At 44.8% G+C, this 21,058-nt stretch overlaps 1 protein-coding gene across 6 annotated transcripts in view; it reads right to left on the bottom strand.

Annotated features, from left to right (window-relative positions):
- PLEKHA4 (pleckstrin homology domain containing A4) overlaps positions 1–13,691 on the bottom strand; it is a 71,609-nt gene extending 57,918 nt beyond the window's left edge. For 3 of the 6 annotated variants that reach the window (XM_073656323.1, XM_073656325.1, XM_073656326.1), the window contains exon 1: positions 13,381–13,690. The gene's annotated coding sequence lies outside the window, so the exon portion shown is untranslated. Of the gene's footprint in view, positions 1–9,749; positions 9,954–13,380 lie in introns of those variants that run through there. The other 3 variants (XM_073656327.1, XM_073656328.1, XM_073656324.1) reach the window with 2 other exon arrangements.
- Between the last annotated feature and the right edge of the window lie 7,367 nt (positions 13,692–21,058).

The raw sequence follows: 21,058 nt of genomic DNA, 5'->3' as shown, positions 1-21,058 counted from the left end.
ATATGCGGCCAACAATTACTTTTAGGCATGGATAGAATATTCATCCTGTTCACCAATCAGCAAGTTCATATATACCAATGTTTGGGAACAAGCATTCTTATAAACGACAGTCGACTATCGGTCAAGGAAAGGGGTCTTTTATGTCACTTCAAAAGTTGGACAATTTTTATGTTTTTGTGCTCATCATTCATGTCACAGTGGCAATTATCAGTCCATGGTCTTCTATAAACACTAATTCAGTTTGATATACATGATAGAAAGCAATATGAATAGTATAAACAGATCCATATCAGATTATTATCAGTCATCAATAGGTCATTTGCACAACAGATCAAAACCAATCTACGAAAATTATTGACAATGACTAAAAAAATGTAGTTTGGTCCAGTATTTCTGAGAAGTCTATGGCAGACTTTCATCTAAAGTGTCAGTGATTAATTCCACCATTCCTCATCCTTTCATACGAATCTCGTATTACACAAGGCAAACTTCAAAACAAACCCCAGAAAGGGGGTCATACCCATCAAAACACCCCTTAGGCAGATGATCTAACCAACATCCTAATGTAGGGTAGAGGAATTCCAGACAGTAGCAGAGCTCATTGCCGAATGAGCCACTGCACTTCTGAGAAATCCTGACGTGAATCTGTCAACCATGTAGGTACATTAAGGAATCATGCAGATGTCCATGCAAATCGGTCTGAGCACGGATTGGCTCAGGTCTCCCAATCCAAGTGTGACAACTTCATATACATTTAGGAGGTTGCAACATTCCAATCGGGAGAGCCGCGGCCAGTCCATGCTCGGATAACTACATGAGCCCTAAAACTTGTGGTAGAGACCATGATAAGTGTTGTGTCACTTAAACTGGCCATGCACATAAGATAGCAGTCAGGTAGACCATGGTTTAGCCAACAGCTTTCTTCCACCATACTTGGGAACGCTTGGCAGAGTGCTCAAGTTCTCTATTATAGCCTCTATTTATCTCCCCACCATATACAAGGTTCGGCTAGTGAAATTGAACAGGCTGGATTCTCCTCTTGCCCAACTTCATCTGTCGGAGGAAAGTTGTGTGACTCGACACAGACTGTCCATCGATATCGGAATATTTGGGCAACTTTAGTCTAAAAAGTGTACGGAGGCTTTTACCTTGCAGTCATCAGTAGCTTAGGTTTCATGTCCTACATACGTTGCTGATCTCTGTTTGACCAGTGTTTATGAGCTGCGACCCAACCATTCTGGTCACAGGAGAGATAGTGGTCAGTCAGTGAAGAGGGGGGAACCACGACTCATAACCATCAAGAACCCAATAATGCTCTTAAAATTCAATTTCACCAATGTGTACAGCGCACTGATTTGCCACAAAACAAATAGCTGCTCCCAGTTGGCAGGTGCCCTTGTGGAATTCGGAGATAAGAAATGTATACACAGAAAAGAAAAAAAAAAAAAAAAAGATTTTAAAACCCTTGCAGGAGGCTGTATAAAGGACAATCTAGGTGGCAAATTCTAAGAATACATTGCCAACCAAATCACTGTGTTTGAATGAAGATCATTGGTGCTAACAAGTTTTGCCCTTGTGCGCTCATTCTTCTTAAAAGGAATCTGCCACCAATTCTAATAGCAGTATAAGGATTCCTGCAATGTATCACTTACTGTAGTTGTGATAAAATCACTGGAGATGATCACTAGAGGACTAGGAAACCTCCTGCTAGGTAGACCTCAATACTCATGAGCTCTGTATAACCCCGTCCCCACCACTGATTGCATAGACAAAAAGCTACCAATCAGTGGTGGGGACGGGGTTATACAGAGCTCAGCATTCAGAGAACGTCTAGATCTGCATCAGAGAAAACAGGAATTGTATCAAAACTGCAGCTCAACCAGTGATATGTCGCTGGAATCAGGGTCTCTGCCCCTACATCATGCTGCTCTCATATGGGGTAGTAAAAACCTGGTGAAGGATTCCCTTTAAGACCTCTACACGTGGGATGGAAGTCGGGTGCTCCATTGTAAAAGGAAGTAGGGAGACATAGCTGCCAGCAGTTACCCACTGTGTATGGGGCCCCAACATCAATAAGGCCTTACCCCCCCAGTTTCAGTCAGTCACTAACGTTCTCTCGGTTTGTGCCACAAACATACTGAAGTATAAAATCAGTGATGATGGATTTAGCAGAAAGTGTCCTGGCCAGATAAACACTGCTTGGCTTTGTACTCTGACAAGGCTGATAAAGCCCCTATGTACTATTTATAAAGGAGCAAGGTGAGGAGACTGACCTTTGTAGCCATTGTGCTCTGTTCCTCTGACTCACCAGTCTGCTGATAAGTCCCATCATGCTAATCGAGTGGCTGAAAATGCACACAAGTCATATCTGCACCAACAGAACATGACCACCAACGGACATAGGTGGCTCCCACTCCAAGACATATGTTGTACGTCCAGGTCCAGAAAAAGTGAGCTGTACCTTGTTAGGTAAAGGGCATGAATGGAGGAGGACCGGCTGGGCATGCATCCCGGCGATGCCATGGGAAGAGCACACTATTGCTCATCTCGTAGCCAGTGAAGTAACCATAGACTCATTTATGTGATGTGAGTAATACTGTACAGACAGTAATCAGTATAATTAAGCTGACGGTCATTATCTCTGGGGTAGGAAGAACATTGCAAAGAAAAAAAAATTAGTCTGGCATTAACAGAGTGCTTCCTCAATCTTGCACCAGACTTTGACATTAGACTCTTGTCCCTTTAGGCTACATTCACACATCTGTGTGTTACCAAACGAAAGACACTGACCTTTTTCTTTCTCAGGTGCCAATTTTTTTCTCAACCATTTTTTTTTTTTTTTCACTGAAGCAGGTAGACTTTCTGAATTTTTTCTTAGGCGATTTGTCGGAAAGATTGTTCAGCTGAGCCATCTCAGCCGACTCCCCTGTACACCGGAGCGCTCGCGTGAGCACTTCTGTGTCCTCTATGAGAAAGCCACCGACTGACATCGGCCGGCAGCTTCTCTCCGAGAGAACAATGTGATCGGCAATCCAAACTCAGACATGCCTGATCCACATCTCTCCCAGTCATTTGGCCGGTGCCCCATACACATTAGACAGTCACCCTGTACCTGTCGATATCGGTGGCTTCGGCCGACAATGTGTATGGCCAGCTCTAATGTATCATTAAAAAAAAAACACATGAAATGTAGATGGAACACTGAAGTCTTCTGTTTTACACGGATCGCCATTAATGGTCAAGTTTGATCCACAAAACGGATGAGAATAAATTCTATCACTCTCCTGGCCTGCGTAGATCAATAAAACTATGGGTCAGTCTGCTGTCCGAGAAAAGAAACAGGCAGCACCCAAAAGTGTACAACAGATGTGTGAATGTAGTCTTAACCACACTAAGGTTCTCTAGGTCTTATCTACATTTCCCATATCAGGCTCATTGTCTTGGGGGACAAACATTTTGATAACAATGTGTTCTGAAAACCCTTTTGTTAGATAACATTTTATTTTTCCTTTGTATAATAGAGAAACCCATCAATTTTGTTAGGATTAGCTGAAAGTGGAGGGAAGCAGTCAGTGCCCTATAATTTGCCTTAACTTAATTAGGGACCTGACAATTGATGACCTTTCCATAAGATAGCACAATGCCCCATTCAGACGTCCATGATTTTTCTTACACAGAAAAATAGAGCATTGTTCAATAGTATTTGGTCCATGTGTCAGTTTTTACCATCAGTGTTTTATTAGTGATTTTCATGTATGAAAATGAATGAGTTGCCAAGCTTCTTCTATTAGGGTTAGTCATGGACAGCACACTGATGCCCCATCCGTGTGGATTGTCATTTTCACGTGACCATAGACTTACATGAGTACGGTAATTTTGATCCATTTCCGATTTTGTTTTTTGGCAACCACATAGTCAACCAAAAAACACGGACATGTTTATAGCTCCATAAACTATAATGGGTATGTGTTCTATCCGTGAACATCAAGGGCAGAACACACGTGTTTCACAAACATCTGAATGAGGCCTTAGATAGGAGGATGTCCAGCACTGGGTACACCCACCGATCAGCCAAAATCTGCTCCGGCCAGATATAAGAGACAACCAGGGTTGGACTGGCCCACCAGAGAACCGAAGAATCCTCTGGTGGGCCCTGGCTTTTCCTTCAGGAGACTTCAAAGTGCAAACCTTGCAGCTGCTATGGGGCTCTTGAGCGGAGGAGAAAGATGGGCCCTCAGAATCAAATCTGGTGGGCCCAATGTTCTTCAGTCTGACACTGGAGACAACGGTCAAGATGGAATGGATGCAGCCCAGTACATCATTTTGTGGCTGCAGTAGAGTATTGTACCTCAACATTAGTAATGAATTTCCAAGTCTCAGCTATGAATGGCTTAGAAAAAAATACTTATTTAAAGCCTCCAAAAATTGGCTCCAATGCAAAATGTGCAGCAGCACTTCCTACCATCTGTGAGGCATTTACTGTGCTTTCATCAGGGCTGGGTGAATGCTGCATCCAGAGTACCTATAGATTTACCACCAAGGCTATGTTCCCATGATGGGTTCTTGGCGAGTTTATTATGCTGTGTATTTTCTAAAAAATATAAGTGACTTATTTTACTTAATGGGTGCAGAAAATCTGCAACATCAAAAACTCACCAAAAGCTCATGGTGGGAATGTAGCCTAGCCTGCCATGCAAGTGTAGCGCCCCGAGGGCTCGGTTGCTACAGGGGTATTGCACCTCACCCAGAGGTGTGATATTCCACTCCCAGGTAAGGATGGAGTGTGGACCAGGGCTCAGTTAGCTGCACATACACATACACACTCACCCCATTTCCGGGGGACAGCTCGACGGTGCTCCCATCTTACTGCAGGCACAACTGACCATGTCCCTGGCAGGAGTGGGGGGGGGGGGGGGACCCAGTGGTGTAGGAGCAGAAGGGGACGGTTTCTGGAGCATAGGAAGGAGCTCATTGGGTGCAGGTCACCTGAGCTCAGACACAGAAAAGCAGATAAAAGGTGGGAGCCATCTTAAGTTCAGTGTAGAAGAAGCAGAGCAGAGTGAAGGAGTAGAGAGCTGACAGGGAGCCGAGGCTCAGCCTGAGCTCAGCTCCACGAGGCAGGCCTAGAGAAAAGGCCGGGGCCAGAGAGGAGAAGAGGAGAAGGAAGGAAGGAGAAGAGACAGAGGAGTGGAAGGGCTCCAGAAACAAGAAGGCAGAAAGGACCCCAAGAGAGCAGAACGGACAGCAACTGTTGCAAACCCGCGTTATATCGGGTGAAGGGTCAGACTGTGGAAGGGTACCAGATTCCCAAGTTGGTGGAGGTAAATTATCCCTCAGCCAAGAACCGGAGGTCGTGATCATTTATTGGTGCGACCCCCCGCCAAACCTGCTAGGAAGGCGCCATATAGGATAGCGGGAAGAGGAGGCCAACGCTTACCCGACACGGTCCGAGGTAGCCGGACAGAAATTTGGTCACTGGTGGGGCACGAGAGGCCAGAGAAAGGACAGAAGGGGGTCCTGTGCCATACTCCTGAATTGCCTGGGGGTTGACCGAGCCCCTCACCCGGTGGACGCAGCACGGCTTGGGCAGTCATTGCTGACAGAAGTGACTTGGATAACAACTGTGAGTAAAGGACCCTGGAGTGCATCATTGGACTCTGTGTGATTTCTGCTGCGCCGGCACCATCACCCCCAGCATCCACCTACACTGCCCTGAGGCTACATTCTTCCCGTGGGGAGTTATCCTATCCCTGTGCTGCACACCAACACCAGCCTCAGCGGTCAGCCTCGCAGCGGCGGTTATCTCTGACCGCAATCCACGGGTGGCGTAGTCAGACATTCAAAACACTGATAAATAGAGTGCCACAACATTTGGTCTGACCACCCTGAGCCACGGGATCGGGTTGCCACTACAACCCCCAGCATCGTACAGAAGCCCGGTTCCGGGTACCCCACGGCCCAGGGGGCGAGTCACAAGAAAAATACCAAATATAGGAATTTCTACAGAATATAACCCATCCCTTATCTGTCGGTCTTGCATTGATCATCAGCTATTTAAAAACTACATCCAGCAGCTTACCCTGGCAGTGGCACAGGAGCTTGCTGTGGTTTTGGAACCAGTAGACAGACTGAATCCATATGCAGTGGTCATTCTGCAGATGGTTCCCACATTCCATACAACTCCCCGGTAAGGTATTGTTGTTAGTCAGGGTTGGGTTAGTAGCGGTTTTATGTTGTTTAATTGGCCTCCAATACAAACAGAAATCAGCATACATAGGAAACCTATAAACCCAAACAGGACTAGGCCAGCACAAAGCCTTCCAAGGGTTATCGTCGGGTGGCTCGTAGATATCATGGTCTCCTGGAAGCCCCCTACTGTTTTGTTTCTTCTACTCCTTATAGACAATGAGGTTCACGGAATAAAAACCAAGTGGTCATTTCCACAGACCTTACGAAAGCAAAACAAGTGAAGCAGAAGGGTTTCATAAAGCTGCATCTACACTGAAATATAATCGTGAATGAGTTGATAAAAACACTAGATTATCTTGCGTTGTCAACAGGCTGCCGATCATCCGATGAACAAGCAAAGAGCTCGTCTGGTGAAATTATCCCTGGTGCAGCAAAATAACTTCCAAGACTGAAATCCCTTTATTTATTATAAATCGCTACTGATTTTTAAAAAGGACTGTCAGCACAGAATAAGTGATCAAACCAAGTACAGGCGCTCGGTGCACCATGTCTCGGCCAAACATTTAAGTGTAACTTCCCACCTGCTTGTTTACCATCCATCTCTGTTGCGCACGCAGCTGGCGCACGTGGTTCGTGGACCCACTGTGCCACGGACCGGACTTACCCTGGAGGGACGTAAGTAAGCAGCTGGCCAAAAAATAAAGATATTCAGTACACCCTAGATAAGGTCCATGGAGCAAAAGGAGCCTAAGAACACACTACGTGTTTGAAACGCGTCCGGTTTTCTATCTTTCCCTGCACTTCCCATACTTCAACTATTTTTTATTAATGTGTCTCCACAATTATCTCTGTTTTAATAGCTCTGATTAATACTTCATAATTTAATATCCTTCCAAAGCCCTGCAGCTAAGCAGATACCTTGGTGTTCACTGGAACCTCTAATGGGGATGTCAGGCTTGTGCGGCAGGTAGCAGCCAGATGCCACTCCAGGGTTAGGGACATTAATTCGGATATGGAGTCCTAGACAGGGCAGGATGGCCACTGGGACAGGAACAGACACACAGGTCTCGGGAAACTGTTCAGGTACCGCCGATGCGGCCACGGGTTTCAGATACCGCAGAAACAGCTTTAGGCTATGTGCCCACGCTGCGGAAATGAAGCAGAAATTTTCTGCTTCATTTCTGCATGTCCTCTCCTGGATAAACGCATGCGGAATTCTGCACGCGTTTATCGCGCGATTTCCACATGCGGAATTGCTTTGCGTTTTTTATTGCACTGCAAAGGCAATTCCGCTTGCGGAAACGCAAAATTAATGAACATGCTGCGGATTTTTCCCCGCAGCAAAAACGCTGCGGAAAAATCCGCAGCATGGGCATTGAACTTGCGTAAACACATTGGGGACCATGGGGGGCGGATAACATAGCGTTTCCCAAATGTTTATGCTGCGGAAATTCCGCAGCTTACCTGCTTGAAAAACGCTACGTGGGCACATACCCTTAGGGTAACGTATAACCTACTCAGGACTACAGAGACAGAACAGGATAGGGTATCACTATAATAGACTGGGGATGGGGGACCTGGCAACATACAGTTGCACACCAAACCACTTAACACTAAACTATAGGGGTTGCTCAGGCATCTCCCTATTGTGGAGGGTGCCTTTAATACAAGATGCCTCCCAGCTATTGGCTGGGAGACATCATGCAGGTGAACACTAACTAAATGCCTCCCAGCTATTAGCTGGAGGCATTTACCATATTCGCACACTGCCCATTTAAGAGCAGGGGAGCACGCACACTAGGCAGGAGGCAGTGCGGTGTGCACTGAGGAAAGAGGGAAACCGGCCAGAGACATTACAATGTCCATCCATGTTTGGCCACACCAAGGGTGCACCAAGCACCCAGGCTTGGTCTGAACAGTCATTCTGTGCAGACAGACTCCCTTTAAGGTCAATACAAAATGCCCTTTCACAAGGAGACATTTCTGACCATAACGAGTACCGATTAACAATATAGAGTCAATGGACATTCATTTCAACGATCGGGTATAAAAGGTTCTTACAAGAGCTCGCTAGACAGATTACTGTCCAGTGTACCGTGGCCTTATATGATACCTATTATAGTGGACTGTCTTGTACATTAACAGATAATTAGGAACTATCTGTATCATCATTGTGACATTAATTCCCAGAGAAGGGCATAGAAAGATGGAAGACAAGTAGGTGTTACATGAAACAGACTATGCCCTGTGCACGGTGAAGGTGATAGAACAAGAGATCCTCTCTGTCATGTACTTTGAGCCTGTGTCATGCACTGGTCCTCTGACACCAGCACTTGGTACAGAACAATCTTTTAGTTTAGCCAGGAATATTCCCACTTGCCCCTTGCAGTGTTTTTAGGATGCAGATTTGGGATACATATTTCTCAAGAACTGTTCGCATTCTGCAGACTGGAAGGTTACGTTCATGCTGGACAAAAGCCCGGCATACACAGAAGATGGCAGTCAGCTGAAAGATGCTTCAGATGATCATTCGGCCGGCAGCCACGTCGGTTGTCTCTCATATACACAAGAGCGCTTATTTGGCCAAGAATTAATGTTCTATATGAGAACGCCAATAATAATTATGTCTGCTGATGGCTTATCTCTGGGAAAACAATACGAAACCGGACATGCCGAAAGACATCTTCCCTAACCATCAGTTGGGCTCATGTTCTCTATGAGAAAGCTGCCGACAAACATATGCCAGCGGCTTATCTCTGGGAGAACAATGCGATCAGCAGCTCAAGAACTGTACATGTTGTGGCCTCCATACATATTATCAAATATCGGCCCAACCAGCCAACATTGACAGGTTTGGTCAATACGCTAATATGTATGGGACCCCAGTATGTCCAATTTTGGACTGCCGATAGGGAAGGTGGAGGAGGACTTTAGAAACACCCCCATTGTCACCCACTTCCTGCGTTACTGACTTCTTTAAAAAAATATTTTAAAAAAGCCCAAAATGTTCTGCTTCTCCGGCTTCCTTCCACACTGAAAATACATACTGATAGAGAATCTAGATTATGAGCCCCAATGGGGACAGAGATGATGATGTCTGTAAAGTGCTGTGGAATTAATGGCTCTATACAAGAGAGGAAAATAAAGAAATCATAATGGGGGAAACTGGATATTAGAAAAGTATTATTTAAAGGGTTTTGTGTAGTGATGAGCGAGTATGTTCGGTTAACCCCTTCGGCGAGTATGCTCGGGCGAGTACTGAGTATCTTCAGCGTACTCGGTGATATGTTTGAATCACTCCCATGTGCATGATTTGCGACTGTTTGACAGCTTTAATACATGCTGAAGATACTCGGTACTCTCCCGAGCATACTCGCCAGAAGAGTTAACCGAACATACTCGCTCATCACTAGTTTTGTGCCAAAATTGCCCATAAATGTCATCAAGGCACTTTAGGAAAGAAACAACACACTAGAATGCCTTTCAGTAAAGGCTTCAATTATTTTCTCCCACTTTGGCAAGAAAGATTTACAACAAAACAGAAGAAAAGGTTTTCTTACCAAGAAATGTAGAAGAAAGTTATTGGACTTCATGGACCGCTTCTGATACACAGCTTTCCTCTGCCAATCTGCGGTGGACCCATTAATGGTCCAATAATACCACTGGTCTGTATATAATCGGTGGCTTAGGAGGATTATCGGGTGGCGGCGGACTCCTGGATGTTTACTTTGTATCATATCCCATCTTGTGTATTAAACAGACTGCTACCCGGATTATAATACGCCTCTTGTCGGAGGACACTCCTGTTTGCCCGTGGGACATGTCTGTTAACACACCTTCTGTGATTTAGTGATGACACAGGCTGAATCATAATGCTTGCTCTGTTATTAGACGTTATCATTGGAGGGGTCAGAAAAACAAAGTTAAATCATTTCCAGCTGGAGATTATAAGAATTAAAGAGAATTTAACGAGGAGTTCTCAAACCGGTAAGGTCTCCCCACCCCCTTTCTGTTATGAAGCGGTTATAGATCCGCAGCACGACAATTTAAGCTGCGAACGTAGGATGTGGATTTCACCCTGTGCAATGCAGAAGGTGAAACGTGTGGCTCCCCGGCACCTTCTTCACGATAATATCCGCAGCAATAAATACCATTGTTGCAAAGCTTCTGCTGCGGGAGGTCCCCAGCCTCCATGGTAGAAATCCACTATGTGGTTCTAATCCTGTACAACCTCTTTGGGGTGGCTTCACTCTCATTGGGTTATCAACACTGCATTTTTTCTACTTGGCAAAAACACAACGTGTGAACAAGCCTTAAGGGCGATTTTACATCATACAATTGCGCCCATTAAACAACTGATGATCATCAGTCGTTTATAATCTATTTCGACGGGGCGACCACATATGCACAGTACGATCGGTAAGATAAGAGGAGCATGTGCCTCTGCGATCTATTATTTTAAAGTAAAATTATAAGTCATTTCACTTCACAAACAAGCATTTTTCTCATTTGTTGGGTGAGAGTGCTTTCATATTGTGTTGTGTCCCGGTTGGGGCATACGTTCGAAATCCCCGGCAAAAAGGGATCCAGACGTATGCGCCGACAGGGCCTTAGACTGTAATGATGCAGACAGAGCCAACGTGTGCACTCACGTGCATCATTTCTGGGAGTGTACGCCAGTAGGCAAACACTCTCAAAAATTATGCACGTCAGAGAGCAGGTTCGCTCTGTCTGCATCATTAAAATCTATGGCCCCGTTGGCGCATACGTCTGGATCCCGTTTTGCCAGGGATTTCGGACGTATGCCCCAACCGGGACACAGAAAGCAAGGTGAAAGCACGCTTATTGGAAGCCTATTTACACTCGTCAGTTATCAGGAAAAGAACATTCCTAGTAATGGACCTCAAATAAGTCAATCCCTTGTAGGCGGTTATTCCCCCTTGTGGGCCAAAAATTGGTAGGTTTGGCAGACAAATATGAAATTTCTATTGTATATTTCAGTGCAATTTGGGAATATTTAGAAAAATATCACTTTTTATATTCAAAGGATTCTGATCAGGTGCAATGAAAATCACAGGATAGATAGACATGTTAATGAATGGAAACAAAATTTTCAAAACATCTCGATTTATTCAGTATTGGGTATGAGCACCACTCACAGAAATCCCCGCACTTACAGCCCTGGCTGCTATCAATGATTATGGTTATCAATGGATGTCTGAGGAATGTTCTGCTGTGCTGAATGCACTTGGGCAAATCATCAAGAGCCGCTGCTGGCAGCTCCCTTTGCAATTGCTGACTGTTGACATCCCATGAGAGACATGTGGTAGCATGTTTAGGCTACCCAGGCTGCTCAGCATACCACCAACAACATGTAGCCTGGCGATATGTCGAAAACCGGCTGCTGGGAAACTTTGGAGAAAGTGCTACATTGGCCAGCAATTACAAAGGGAGCTGCCAGCAGCAGATCTTGATGATGTGTGTTCAAGTGAATTCAGCGATGCAGAACATTCCTTAGACAGCCATTAATAAATCAGTGATTTCTGCATGTAGCACTAATACTCAATAAATCGAGAGGTTTTGAACGTTTTGTTTCCATTTGTAGATCAGTAACACGTTTATCCATCCTGTGACTTCCGTAATTCCATGACTTTCTCTCTTGTTCCATTTCCAGCGTTGAGGTGTTTATAAAATAGGGGCCACTGATATTTTAGCAGTCGTTATGTCTTGATTCCTCTGACAGAATTAAATATTCCGACCACCACTTATCTCCCACCCTATTAAATTAACACTTAGTCAGCGTGTTTAGCAGCACGAGAGAATCAATGACGACGGTGACGGGAAAGCGGCTTGTGTGTGAATAATACTGAACGTATCTACGGCATTTTTACTGTTACATATGGGATTCATGTACTAAAGAATAGTAATAAATACTCTATAAAGGCCATTAATATTAAGGAGTTTTTACGTCAAGCCCACGTTGTTCCCAATGACAGTACTGAGCATTGGGAAGCACCAACTGCAAATTTATCTCTGCTTGGTTCTAAGAAAGCAAATCCAGCAGGTGTGCCAAGTGCCATAGCGGGAACAAAGCGTGCACTATGCTCCTATCCACACCACCTTTATTAATCAGACAGCCAGTCCATTCACTTAACTCTTTAAGAGCAATATAGTAGATAGAAACACAACAAAGAACTAACCAAAAGGGCTTCCGGAAAGTTAGCGAGCAGTAAGGCGTGCAGCGCCCAGTCTCCGTACATGTGCGCCCTGGCTTGTTTACAAACCCTGTTGCTATATTGAGTGAAGGGATGGTCTGCCCGGTGTCTGGTGCCATACGTCGCAGATGTGCGCCTGACTGTCTGCTGGATCGAGCAGGGGATTGTCACTTGTCCATGTGGAGACTATTGCATCTGAATCCAGACATGCACAGTGTAATCCGCACAGTGCCAGATTTCTCAAAGCACTGATCCGAAAAAAAAAATAAAAAATCAATGCGCTTTTAGCACTCTTAATATGGACGAAAATCAATAAACTGGACAATAAAACAAATTAGATGATGGTCATGGACAGCGCAGGAGCGTCTAAACAAAAAAATTCTAATAAGCAATAAGCTTGTACACACTGATTACCTGCTAAGTCAGCGTTCACACGTTGCAGCTGCAATGCTTTTTCTGAAACTCGTCACAAAATGCCAAAAAAAACCAAACAAAAAAACAAAACATCATGGCTGAAAAGTGTAAGCACAGACTTAACGATTATACTTTCTGGGTCACAGAAAAAACCTATGACGACGGACTCAGATGAGGATCGTTTGGGGTTTCTGGCCATTCTGATATAATACAACATAACTTTTCGGTATTTGTGACGCAACGTGTGACCGAGGCTCGAACGCCGATGTGAACGCCCCGGGAGCTGATTGACTTTGCACCTGAGATGAGATGTGCAGAGTGACCCCTCCATGGAGTCAGCCCCACCAACATCAGGAACCAAAAGCATCAAATATTTACAAATTCAGCAATGTCCCCTGTGCAACTAAGTTGCCAGTGTGCACTGGTAATGAGAAGTGCCCATGTTCTACTTTGTAACAGTTCACATGGGTGTGCAGTCACATGTGCAGGCAGGTGGTGCTCTACACAACTTTTAGATAAAGTAATGGCTGTCCATAAATGTAGAGTATTTTTCCCTTCTTACCTGGGGTGTGTGGTATGGCCGCCTGGACTTCTACTGGGTCAGAGGAGCTTCCATTAAGACCACAGAGCATAAGGCTTGGTTCTCCTCAGTAGATGTCCCTGCTGGTCTTGGTGCTTGCCTGCCTGCTCACCATGCTGTGTTTACTTTCTCTGCCTTACTTCCTTTCCTCCTCTTCTTCTCCTTCCTCTCATTCACTTCCAAACTACCTAGTGCTGCTGCCTCCTTGTTCCCTTCTCCCTCTGTGTCTGCACACCTCCCCCCCATGCCTCTCCCCTTCCACAGAGCTAGAGGCAGGGTCTCCCTAGAACAATTGAAGGCCCAGCCTCTAGCAACTCCCAGATTCCAAAAGGCAGGATTCGATTTCAGCCCGTCCACTCCCACCCTCGCCTGCTGATTCCAGACCGGTGTCTCAGGAGACAACAAAAAAATGCCAAAATATAGAAATATATGGAGTTATTTGCATCCAGTGGTTTTACATTCCTGGTAATAGGAGAAACTCTCCCGGACTTTACATTTGCAGGATATCTCCTGAGGGTTTTCTTCGTTACCTCGCTCCTATAACCTGTGTCTGGCTTTATCTTCATCAGAGAGGAAGGAAAGCCAAGAAGTTGAGCTCACACTTTTCCATTCATCCAGTCTGTATAGCAGGATGAGCCGGAATGGCTGACTTGACCACACTTACGTTTCCTTCTCCTAGAGGTTTTAATTTTGGCATTTTTTGTGACTTGTTAAGACATACAGATTTTTATGCATTTTTTTACAAGTCTTTTCTTTCTCCCTTTTCAGTAGACTGTAGGAGCATGCATGAAAACCCCCACACCTTGAGCATGCTGCGTTTGGACAAAAATCTTTAAAAAGTGCCAGGGTACTTTTCCCAATAACATAGGTTCCATCCATACATAGTGGACATAAATGCGACAAAAGTCCGCAGCATTGTGGTCCTTTAATTCTTTAAATTCTCATTCAAGAATCACTTAATTTTGCAAACAGCTGTGTCACCCACAAAAAGGCACAGGAGTTACACTGACACGGCTCAGGTGCCTGGTGGTTTTCGACCACGACCTCGATTTCTGTGAACGCAGCCTTACAGAAATCTGTGCTCCTGCTTTTTTTAGCCCAAAAAAAGAAATAAAAAGCACAGCAAAGACAACAAAATAAATAGCAACATATAAAACTTGGCACAGGACTTATCTGCTGCTAAATTTTTGTAGTGGAAAATCTGGCAAAATTGTGCAGATTTCGTTGCAGATTTTGTTGAGAAAATGCAGCAGATTTGCCTCAGATTCAGGTTCATATTGCATTGGAGGGGTGGTTCTCTGAAAATATGCCCCCACACTTACAGTATATTAATGCCCCAAACATGATCTATGGGCCCTTCAGACATATCTGTTCTGAATAATTTTGCCTCGGAGCCTTTCAAAGAAAATATACTTTCAGAATCCGGCCCGGGACTTGGTTTCTCCCAGCAATGCTCTAAGTGAATAACAGGTTTCTTGCTATAGGAGAAAACTGTCAATCAGTTTTAGCAGAGATGGCAGAAGCCAGCCGGGGATGGCGCTGGACTAGTCTAGTCTCCGGCTATGGTCATCAGCTGCTGCAATCGTACCAGCCCGGCACTGATTCATCCTGCCAGGCTCTGATTCATCCATCCCTTGATTTGGGCAGCATAAATCAGCAACAGATTCCATAGGAGCTGAGTTACAGTTTTTGGCAACATCTACTAACCACTTCGTGGAGTTGTGGTGTCCTCTTTGTCCTCTGTTTACAACCAGCCGCCATTAAAGACCATGATGGCTGACCGGTAAGGCTACATTCCCACAATGAGCTTTTGATTAGTTATTAGTTGATTTGACGCTGAGTATTTTCAAAAAAGATGCAAATAATCCTATTTTACTTAATGGGTGCAGAAAATTTGCAACATCAAAAGCTCATGGCGGGAGAGTAGCCTAAGGCTATGTTCCCACGTGTTGTGTTTTTTTTTTTACATCAGAAATCTACAGCAAAAATTGATCTCAGGCAGGAAATCAGCTGTGTCAAAAACGCAGGTTTTGCTGCTTTTTTTATGCATTTTTTATGTGTTTTTTCAGTGTTTTTTTCACTGTCCTTCTGTCTCTATTTATGCATGGTACATAAAGTTCTGTGAAAAAAAAGAACCCCCTTCTATTTTGCCATCAAAAACGCTGAAAAAACGTACCTGCGTTTTTTGGTGTGTTTTATTTCACCACCCATTACTTTTTATAGGTGAAAAAACGCTGAAAGAAGTGACATGCTCTATTTTCCAAAAACCCAACCAAGGCACAAAATACTGAACAAAAAAAAACCAAGATGTATGAACAGAGAATTCTGGTTTCTCATAGACTTTGCTGGTACTGCAAAACGCAGCTGAAAATTTGCATAAAAATCTGGAACAAAATACACTGAAAAACCCAACGGGTGTCGGACTCCCAGAATCTGAGGCTACGTTCCCACGATGAGCTTTTGTTGAGTTTTTGATGTTGCAGATTTCCTGCACCATTTCTGCACCTATTACTTAAATTACGTTACTTGCGTTTTTTCATTGCGTTTCAGTACATTTTTTTAACATGTTTTTATCACGCTTTTGACCCTGCATTTTTTCAAGCTTTAAATAAATCTGCTTTGTTTTTGATGCTGCCTGGTATTTAGCTTTGACTATAGCTATACTTAGGTGCAGATTACATACGTTTTTGATACATTTCCACTGTGGAAACACACTAAAAATGTATGTGCTTTTTTTACCTGCACATTTTCCGCATCTAATGTAAGTCTATGGGAAAAATCTGCTCATAAAACTTCATGTATCTGCAAGAGAAAGTGACATGTTGCGGATTTGAAACGCGCACCGCAGGTCAGATTACGCTGAGTAAAAAAAGAAACACAGCAGGCAGGAGATTTCTGTAAATTCCATGCATTTTGCTGGAAATGTAAAAAGCTGAATTTTTTGACATCGAAAATACGCAACATAAAAATATATATACCAAAAACTCATTGTGGGTGCACAGCACTTATTGAATTTCGTGCATCTTTTCATTGGCATGCTCCTTGCCAGAAATGTTACTCCAGTCAAGGGTGTAACTTTTAATGAATTCAGTGGTCGTGCACCACCACACCCCATCCTGCCCATGCTCCATCCAATTTGACAGGGCCGGTTGTAAAAAAGACCAAAAGTCGCAAAATGTTTACAATGTATCTAAAATATATAGCCTTAATGGGGTTCTCCGGTGACAGAAAAAAAATAACTAAAGGAAATGTCATTATAAATAAATTCTTAAATGCATTTAATTAGCAAATTACAATAATTTTGTCTAGAGAGGTAATCACTATATAACTAAATTGGCCGTCACTTTGCTACACTGACAGAAACCTGCCTAGAATGTTTGGACAGATGTCTTTGAGCATGTGCAGTAGGAAGCTCCGCCCTCATTCATATATAGGAAAGTGTGCCCCACTAATACTAGAGGTACCAAGGATGCTGAGGTACGAAGAGGTGACTCACACTGCTGCCCACACTGTTTATCTGATCTAATCCTGGAGGTACCATGGGTGCTGAGGTAAGAAGACACTGCTCACACTGCTGTCCACCCTGTCTGATCAAATAAGGGAGATAACAGAGGTGCTGAGGTAAGAAGAGACTGCTCATGCTGCTGTCCACCCTGTCTATGTGATCTAATACTGGAGGTACCAGGGGTGCTGAGGAAAGAAGACACTGCTCACACTGCTGTCCACCCTGTCTGTCTGATCTAATTCTGGAGATAACAAAGGTGCTGAGGTAAGAAGAGACTGCTCGTGCTGTTGTCCACCCTGTATATCTGATCAAATACTGGAGATAGCAGGGGTGCTGAGGTATGAAGAGGCTTCTCACACTACTGTCCACCCTGACTATCTGACCTAATACTGGAGATGCCAGAGGTGCTGAGATAAGAAAAAGCTGCTCACACTGCTGTCCACCCTGTCTATCTGATCTAATACTGTAGATACCAGGAGCACTGAGATAAGAAGAGACTGCTCACACTGCTGTCCACTCTGTATATCAGATCTAATACTAGAGATTCAAGTGGTGCTGAGGTAAGAAAGGCCGCTCACACTTCTGTGTTCCTTGGTTTTCTAAATAACAATATAAGAAGAGGCTGCTCACACTGCTGCCCACACTGTCTGATCTAATACTGGAGATACCAGAGGTACTAATGTGGCGCACTGCTGCACATTGGTGCCACAGATCCCAGAGGGGTGCATAGATAGACATCTCCACAAGAGGCCCTCATAGCATTCACACACCTCCACCCGACCACCTCAGACCACCAGAGGGAGCCCGGATAGGGATATATAAACTGGAGGGTGGAGTTAGGCAGGCAGTCTGGAGTTCCAGCTAGAGTCTGTGAGAAGTTCAGTCTGCTGAGAGGAGCTCCTGCAGAAGCTAGCCTGCAGTGGAGCTCAGTCAGTTCAGTCCAGACTCAGAGAGCTCAGATTAGTGAGCCTAGGGCGTGCCGGCGCCAAAAGAGCGGTGAAGAGTAGCGAGGCCTACTGCCCGTGTGAAGCCTAGTGAGGGCCCCGAGTGTGGCCGAAGGCAAGTGGAGTAAAGAGAGTAACATAGGGGGCAGAGGAGCTTTACCCGCTCACCCCAAGAACATATACCGGACACCGGGTCCGCGTCTGCAGGGATTCCTTACACCCAGCAGAAACAACCGGAACCCCTGGCAAACTATATGTCCCAGGAACACCAAAAGCTGATTACGTACCAGGGTCAGGAGTCATGGAGGCCCCAGAGACCAGGGAGTGTGAACTCCATTAGAAGGCCCTACCACCAGGTCAGCAGGTGCAAGACAGAGAATAAAAGTTAGGCCTAGCTCCAGGCAGGTCAGAAACTTATCAAGGAAAGGCAAGGAACAGGAGGCCCTACACCCGCTCACTGGGGAGAGTCCTGATATGCACCCTTCACCCTAAAGTGCCCTGGATCGTGCCTAAAACACCACCAGTAAAGGTACTGAAGTGAACTGTCGTGTGTGTGCCTATTCTTCCTCTGACCCAGCTGGGTCCCCGCTGTCCTGCATCCCCTACACCTACGCTGCCCTGAGGCCCCGCTCCACCTGTGTGGAGCCGCACCAACTGAGCTGCCTAAACACCGGCCTCAGAGGACTGTCGCAGCGCTGGTGATCCTCACCAGACACCACAGGTGGCGTCACGAACATCCCTATCCCATACAACTTCCCCCCTTCTCTTTTAAGAGTGACCCCAGGGTACGGGCCCGGGAGCCGGCCACCGTGGCATCCCCCAAGATCAGGCAACAACAAGGCCCGGGCGCCGAGTCGTACCCATCCCCTGGGCGCGTCACTAAGGTAAGAAGAGGCTGCTGACACTGCTGTCCACCCTATCTATCTGATTTAATACTGAAGATTAGAGATGGGCAAACCCGAACTGAAATGTTTGGCATTCGTACCGGACAGTCCCGGGGCTGAACACCGAACACAGACTTTTTTTCTGAAGTCTGTCGCAGTGTTCGGAAGCTCAGGGGGTAAGGAGAGAGAGAGAGAGGATTATTCTGTTCACAGTTTGAGCAGTCTTAATTTTTCAATGGGGTTTGGGTTCTGGTTGAAGCTTGGGTACTGTTCTGGTACCTGAACTGAACTTTGAAATTAAGTTCGGGTCGGGTACCAGAACCCGAACTTCCACCGGTCCGCCCATCCCTAGTGGAGATACCATTGGCACTGAAGTAAGAAGAGGCTGCTTGCATGGCTGTCCATCCTGTCTATCTGATTTAATACTGGAGATGCCAGGGGTGTTGAAGCAAGAAGAGGCTTCTCACACTGCTCTCCACCCTGTTTATTTGATCTAATACTGGAGATACCAGGAGAGCTGAGATAAGAAGAGGCTGCTCACACTGCTGTCCACCCTGTCTATCTGATCTAATACTGGAGCTACCAGGAATGCTGGGGTAAAAAGAGGCTGCTCACACTGCTGTCCACCCTATCTATCTAATTTAATACTGGAGATACCATGGATGCTGAGGCATGAAGAGGCTGCTCACACTGCTGTCCACCCTGTCTATCTGATCTATTACTGGAGATACTAGGGGTGCTGAGGTGAGAAGAGGCTGCTCACACTGCTGTCCACCCTGTCTATCTGATCTATAACTGGAGATACCAGAGGTACTGAGGTAAGAAGAGGCTGCTCACACTGCTGTCCACCCTATCTATCTAATTTAATACTGGAGATACCATGGATGCTGAAGCATGAAGAGGCTGCTCACACTGCTGTCCATCCTGTCTATCTGATCTAATACTGGAGATACCAGAGGTGCTGAGGTAAGAAGAAAGGCCACTCACATGTCTGTCTTCCCTGTCTTTCTAAATAACAATATAATTGTCTCCAGCTCCCATCAGTGGAGCTCCCTACTGGACATACTCACAGGAATCTATCATAACATTCTAGAACAAGTTTCTGTCAGTGTAACAAGGTGGTGGCCATTTTAATTTTATATTGATTATCTCCCTAGACAAAACGATTGTAAATTGCTAATTAAATGTGTTTAGGAATTTATTTATAATGACATTTCCTCTAGTTATTTTACTTTTTTCTATTCCCAGAGAACCCCTTTAAGGTTCCTTTCAATTGTCCATTTAAATTGTAAAGTGCTGCGGAATATGTTGACGCTATATAAATACAATTCTTATTGTTATAAGGCAGTTTCACACTGGAAAAACATCAGTGCAGTTTGCAATACTGTTTTTTGAGCCAGCAGGAAGCAGAAGTTCATTAGTCCCGATTGATTAAATGGAACCTGTCATGTCCACAAACGCTAATAACCTGCAGATGTAGGTTAATATCATTACAATGCTGTACGGCCACTGCACTGAAAGTTTGGCTACCGGGAGGAAATTAGCTTCATTCCTCCCAGGAGCCGCTAGCTTTCAGTCATAAAGGCCGGCATGGAGCAATTGCAGAGTGAGCTGTCAATCAAAGTACCAGGTCGTAGTTACAACTGACGCTCGCTGTGTACTGAGTGTTGACTGTAAAAAACTGGTCTCCTAGTGCATTATAACACTATTTAACTGCAGAATAACCCCATATCTGCAGACTAATAGCATTTGAGGACATGACAGGTTCCCTTTGTGTACAGCGCCTGTCGTAATGATGGCACCGAAGTAGCAAGAGTGGCATGCCACTTACTGTATTAGGCACATCTTACAACTGGCGTGCGCCTCTGCCAGAAATGATATTCCAATCATGAATTAATTAATTAGATTGGTGGACTTAGCCACGCCCCATCCCGCTCATGCCCCACCCATTTTGGCAAAGCTGGTCAGGACTGGAATAAAAATGCCAAAAGTTGCAAAATGTTTGCTCAACTTCGAGTTAAGCCATAAATTGTTACGTTTTATGCCAGAAAACAAAAAACACGTTTATGAATCGGGCCCATTCTTTTTATTTCTCATTCCTTTTTTGGCCTAAGAAATGTCATAAAAAACTGTTATTGTATTTAAGAAAAAATGGCAATGTGTGAAAGCCTTAGGCCACAGCGCCACTATCAGTATTTGGTCAGTATTTGGTCAGTATTTTTTCTCAGGAGTGGGAGCCAAAACCAGGAGTGGGTGATAAATACAGAATTGGTGACTTGTTTCTATTATACCTTTTCTCTGATTGTTCCTCACCTGGTTTTGGCTCC

The sequence above is a fragment of the Phyllobates terribilis genome, unplaced genomic scaffold (assembly GCF_046119375.1).
Source record: "Phyllobates terribilis strain yellow unplaced genomic scaffold, ASM4611937v1 Scaffold_12__6_contigs__length_324123572, whole genome shotgun sequence".
Classification (NCBI taxonomy): domain Eukaryota; kingdom Metazoa; phylum Chordata; class Amphibia; order Anura; family Dendrobatidae; genus Phyllobates; species Phyllobates terribilis.
Note: the sequence above shows the minus strand (reverse complement) of the source record. Positions and strands in the feature narration are given on the sequence as shown.